We start from the raw sequence: 6,000 nt of genomic DNA, 5'->3' as shown, positions 1-6,000 counted from the left end.
CAAATCTCTAATATTTTCGCTACATATATCTTAGCTCACAGTGGCCCAGTTCACATGCCTGACAGCATGACACCTGATTTATACCAAGTATAAAGTGAGTAAGAAGTGACTTACCCTCCAAGCTCAGAATTGCTGCCCATCCATCAACTTCGTCAAAGAAACACATCATACACATTGGCACGGAAGTCATTAACGTTCCTCTTCAAAAGAGGCCTCTCCAGCACCTTCGGACAGCCCCACGAGAGAGGGTTATCTGTTTTTCAGAAGTAGCCTGAGGTCTAGCAGATAAGGTGCCTGACTGAAGAGGGCATGAAGGAGGGCGAATCCTATCAAGCATCTATTCTCCCGTGGCCTGGAAGGTGGAGGGGTTAAGACCTGATAAGGAATCTCTCCTCTTGGAGAGCATCAGATTAAATCTGACCTACAAGCAGAAGGTGCTCCTAGCTAACTGCTTGTACAAAGGAAAATTGGTCCCCAGCTGGTCCCTTCCCCGCTGATTTTGTGTTAACTTGCAGCCTTTCTTATATTCTTGTAGGGGAAGCAAAAACCTGAGCAAAAAGTGAGCAAGTTTTAAATTTAGAAGCATTATTCTATGAACAAATCCCATGAAAAGTTAACCAGGGGATTTATCTATGGGAAAATGGCATGATTTAATAAAAGCGAGCTTTTTCTGGTAATAAAAGTAAAGGGATGTGGGGCATGAGAACACAGAAGCAGTCAGTAATGAAAAACAAGGGAAGTATTAACAACACATTTTTAACAGCGAGGCCAATGAGCCAGTGGGATGGCTGGCCAAGGGATGTGGTAAATCCGATATAATTTGGCACCTGGATGTCTTTCTAAAGGACATGCAGTACCTTAGTCGTGGTCTACAGGACTAAACACAAGAGCTGCTGGATGATCTCTGAGCGAGGGATGGAGAGTCCTGCTGGCCTCGGTGTTGATTCATGTCTACGGTCGGTGTTGGTGGCTCTTAGAAAGGGGTGAGTTGGAAGCGCCATGTCTAACCGGCCCAGCCTTGCTCTGCTTCCATTCAAGGGGACACTTAGGCTGGCTCTGCTGAAAAGAATTACCTCTCTTGAATTAAGTAGTGTTTTTTCAGGTGCAATCGTCTCATCATTTACAAGCAAAACTTTCATAGATTTTTTCTAGTTTTTATTATTTTCCCATGGAAAGAAATACTTTGTAAAGAAAAAAATCAAAGCAAACCCCAACTTTTGTTTTTAAGAAAAAGCTTCAATGGGCTTTATTTTCTCCCCTAAGCCTTGGTAGCTATTCTTCCTTTAATTTAAGCAAGCCTTATATCAGTTGCAGTTGTACTTGTGCTTACTTGACTTAAGGCAAACAGGACTAATCCTGCTTAAAACTGAACTAAGAATATCTAGACAGTTTAATGAAATGGATTAAAATTTTACCTCATATTAAACATTAACAACTTTTCTTGTTCAGACAAGCCCTGGGAGGCTGGAGCAATGTTATTCATTTGCCTTCAACATCACTAAAATTTCTTTGAAAATAAGCAAATTATGCACTTGTGCAGAAGGCAGGTCCCTTTGAAATGATGGTGCTCATGGGAGGTTTGGCTCCCTTCCTCCTTCAGATAAAAGGAGGGTTTCTCTTCTGTTTTAGATTTGATTTTCTTTCTTTTTTTTTAATTTTATTTTTTAGATTTTATTTTATTTCTGAGTTCTTCATTAAAACAGCACAGTTCTTCCTGTTCCATTCATGATGTTTCTTCAGGGGAAAGATCAGCCCAGCATGAATTAAACACTCCTTTATTTAATTTATATCTCAGGCTGACCTCAGTTAGCACGCACTCACACCACACACCTGGAAATGGAGATGTCAAAGTGCAGCTGGAAAGCCAAGGTTTTCACACTAGTTCCTGAACAAAGTGATGGCTTTGTTTCATTTTATTCATTTTTGAAGTGGCAAAGACAAATCGCATTATTTCAAGTTTTAGTATAATTTTAATCACTTGAAAGACCTCAGGATCAGGCTGAGTTCCCCTGGATTCCCATTTCTCCCATCCGTAGATGTGTGTGCGTACACAGACTTCGGTGTTTTGGTGGTTCTTTTTCTCAACTTTCTGCTGACACGTGGAAACACTAAAAGGTGTTTTTCTTAAATAATAGCCCATTGTTCCTGCTGGTTATGAACCCTTAGCATAAAGTGAGATCAAACCCTGTAGAGTTCATGCCTTTAAACACCGCAGATGCTGATGTCTTTGCCACCAGCAGCGAATTAGCTGGCAGCCTTGCACTTCACGTGTCCTGAAACACAGCGCTGAGAGTCACCTGATGAGAGATTAAAAAAAAAAAAAAAAAGGCAACAGTTTTATTTTCTGGGTTAAATACAAAAATTAAATGCTACGTGAGGCTGCGCCACTATATATTAAAAGCAGCGTTGCCTGCGAGCTACCGCCGCGGTGGCAGTTGGCGGCTCTCGAGCAGGGCAGGAACTCGCAGAACAAGACTTTCTAAGGAAGCCAGGAGATTTTGCTGGTGACTTCGCTCCCTTCTAGCTACAGATAGGATGGGGCAGGGATTCATCACAACCAGTCTGATCACTAGTACCCAAACACATACATAGGTGTAGTCTGTGCCCCGAGGAAATTATAACTCAAGACAAGCTAACGCAGGCACTCCCGCGCCGGCTGGTGCCAGTGGGGGTGGCGTGCAAAGATGGTAATTGAAAGTTGTTGGGGTTTGTTTGTGTGGGTTTTTGTGTTTCCCCCCCTCGCTGAGTCAACAGGAGGTTGTTTTCTACCTCCTGCTTCCTTCGGTGAAGGCAACAGCTTCTGTTCGACCTTGAGGTAGCTTGGTAAGACAAGCAGTTGGCCATCGGGATTGTGCCAGGACCATCACCTGGCACCCAGGGAACAAGGGTAGGAAAGTCTGGAGGAGACAGGTGGTAAGCTCGTGGTTGTGGGCAGGTATATGGACCATATTTACAGAAGCCAGAAGGCAAGTGATTCACTTCATTCATAAAATCTGAACCTCTGATCTGTTCTCCAGAGGTAAAGATAAACACAAGTGGGAATGGCTTGCCTTTTGGGAGGAGAGAGTGGATGGAGGCAGAGGGTGTGTCGAGAGAAAGGGGAGATGGGCCAGGGGAGAAACGCAGCTGATGTGAGATGCCGGCTCCAGGGTCGGTCACGCTGCACCCCAACCACGAACATGGGCTTGACATCAGCCCTCCAGTGCCGCAGGACCTCGGCCTGAGATGTCCTCTGGCTCCACGGCTGAATGCTAGCTTTATCTTTGAAAACTTCGGACACCCAAAGGAAGGTAGTCTTGGAGCATGAGAAAAACAGGTCTCTGCTTGCAGGACAAATCTCCTCCCTCCCCCTCCCTTGATTGAGAACTTCATATCTGAAAATCATCGAGCAGAAGTACAACAGCTTCAGCCTCTGAAGGCTGCCAAGCATACTTGCTGAGTGAAGCTGTTTAGGTACACCAAAACACGGCCAAACCTGAGGCTTGCGTAAACCTTTCTTACCCAGGAACAAAAGACCTGCTCTCATAGCAGTCAGGTGCACACACAAATCCCGGCCTGTGAAAACACGCTGAACCGGTCTCTGTGCAAAAAAAAGACAGGTTTGACCAGAACAACCCCTTGTGCAGAAAGGATCTGCCAGCCAGGCCTGAGTATCAAAGGCAGATGCTGCACTGGGTGCTCCGCAGCCTCCGATTAGCATCGGCATGAGCAGAGCCCAGGTTTTGCAGCACTGAAGGCCACAACCAGCATCCAGCCTCGGGCTCCAGCAACGCGCCTTGTTTGCATGAATGCATCTGAGTTTGTTCATCCGTCTCCCTCGCCGGGATAGCTGCAGAGAGCTGCAACGTGCAAAGCTGCATGCAAACCGCCAGCCCTGAAGTCTCCCGGCTGTTCAGCATCCCTGCTGACGTGTATTTGTGTGAAGGACCAAACATCACTGCGGTACAAGGTGCGAGCTCCAGCTGCACGCGCCGATGCTGCTTGAGGACTGCCTGCAGAAGTGGCTGCCGTGGGATCCCAGTGCTCGTATGGGTTTGGCTTTGGTTTTCTTTTTTCCATTTCACCCATTTCTCTTTTCACTTCCTTCCTGCCCTGCAGAAAGCGATGGTAAGAGATACGCCCCATCACCGTGCTGACGGCTTGCGGTACCTACACCTCCGCTCTTCTGGTCAGCCCACCAAATGCTTTCACTTCTCTACGGAGTTTCATTGAAACACTCATTTAATATCAGCCTTGGTTCCTCCTGTAGCACCTAAACTCTACACTCTGCTAACCCAGAAAGGTCTCTGCGGACCGTGCCACCACATACAGCCTTCTCCCATCCATCCCTTCAGCAATTACCACTTGCCATTAATTATTTCCCAAGCAGTCGGTGGGGATGTGAGCCCTGGCAAAGCTGCACTTTTCCCCCGAGCACAGGCTGCCGTGCGAAGCCGCCCTTACCCTCCCAGCCTGAGGGCACGGATGGGACCGGACAGCACGGAGAGGGGAGGCGGACGGGAAGCGGAGGAGGAAACGACGGCACTAAAACCTTCGCTCAGCCAGAAATAGGACTTGGCACTGCTGATGCTCAGCCCCACGCTATAACGTTCAAGCCTGTTGCCTTCCATGAATTTATCCATGGCCTCTTGTGCCTTCTCCCCACCTGACCCACACATCCTGAGCAAGGTCCCACGACTCGCTGGCCCCGCAGGCACCGGCTCTGCCCCAGCTCTTATCGGGTCCCGTGCCATTTCCCCTCTGACACTTCTCCAAGTGCTCCTCTTTCACCCAGACATCTGTATTCCTGTTTTCTTCCGAGTAGCTGGGGGTTCAGATCCAAAGCAAAGACTTTTCTCAGCCCAGCGCTTGCTGCACCCAAGCCAGCCCCGCACATGAAGGGCTCCGCGGGGCCAAGCTCTTGCCAGGGGCACGCAGACGCAGCGGGGTTTCCTCCTCCAACCCGGGTCACTTAGACCCCGGCAGCATATTTTAGAGATAAACTGGGGATTAAGAGTCTGTCCTCACAACCATTGCCCTGAAGCTAAAGTCTCACCTCTACAACGCACTCAGCACCCAAATGCTTTCAAATCACATGCGGCGCAATGAAAACTCCCTTTGCATTTAGGACAGGTGCAGGTTTACAAAGTTCTTCCGCGTGAAATAAAATATTACTGCTAATTAGGATAATAATAGCAAGTGCTAGCTGAGTTCTGCCTGCTTAATTTCCACCTGCTATTTATTTGCAGTTTGATGTGGTATTTGTTTCTGTCATGCATTCTTGCAAATTATTTCTGTGCCGCGTTATCTTGCTGATGCGGTTCACCTAAGGAGTGGCAGAAACGCAGCTCTGACCGTGTGTCACCACCAAGAAGTTCATTGTCTTGAGGAGGAGGGAAAAAAAAAAAAGACAAAAAAATGTAACCGTATGCTGTGCATATGTGCATTTGGGAGCACATGCTGTTGTGGGCTTTTTTTTTCTTCCTCCCTCTTCTTTTCCCCTTCCACCTACATCTTTGCAACCCATCAAGCTGCAGGTTTTTCGTTCAGCTGCAAAGCGTCTGTCGTTCATGGAAAAGGTGTTGGTGCTGAGCATAGTCCTGAGTCCTTGTCCAGGACACCCAGGAGCTGGGCTGTGGCTCTTCAGACTCTTTTTTTATTTCAATAATATTTCTTTAAAGCTTATAATATTGCTAAAGAAAAAAGGGATGCCCTCAATAAAAAGGGATGTGCTCAAAGGCTGGGCATAGCCAGGAGCAACACAATGCAAACCCACAAATGTCCCTGTCCCCTGCCCCAGCCAGGAGCTGGTGGGATCTTCTCTCGTGCCCATCTAAAGTGGCATCGGGTCCTTTTAATCCAGACGATGCCCTCACGTATCACCAAATCCCAAAGGGTTGCTCAGCCCAATTCATCCCGCTGGGCAAGGGCCCTATTTCCCCTGGCAGAGGAGGGTCAACCCGAAGGCAGAACGCAACTCACTCCGGGATGTTTAGTTGTGTTATGAGCTTTTATTTAAAA

The sequence above is a fragment of the Balearica regulorum genome, chromosome 8 (assembly GCF_011004875.1).
Source record: "Balearica regulorum gibbericeps isolate bBalReg1 chromosome 8, bBalReg1.pri, whole genome shotgun sequence".
NCBI classification, from domain to species: domain Eukaryota; kingdom Metazoa; phylum Chordata; class Aves; order Gruiformes; family Gruidae; genus Balearica; species Balearica regulorum.
The sequence above is the reverse complement of the archived record's forward strand: the minus strand, read 5'-3'. Positions refer to the sequence as shown.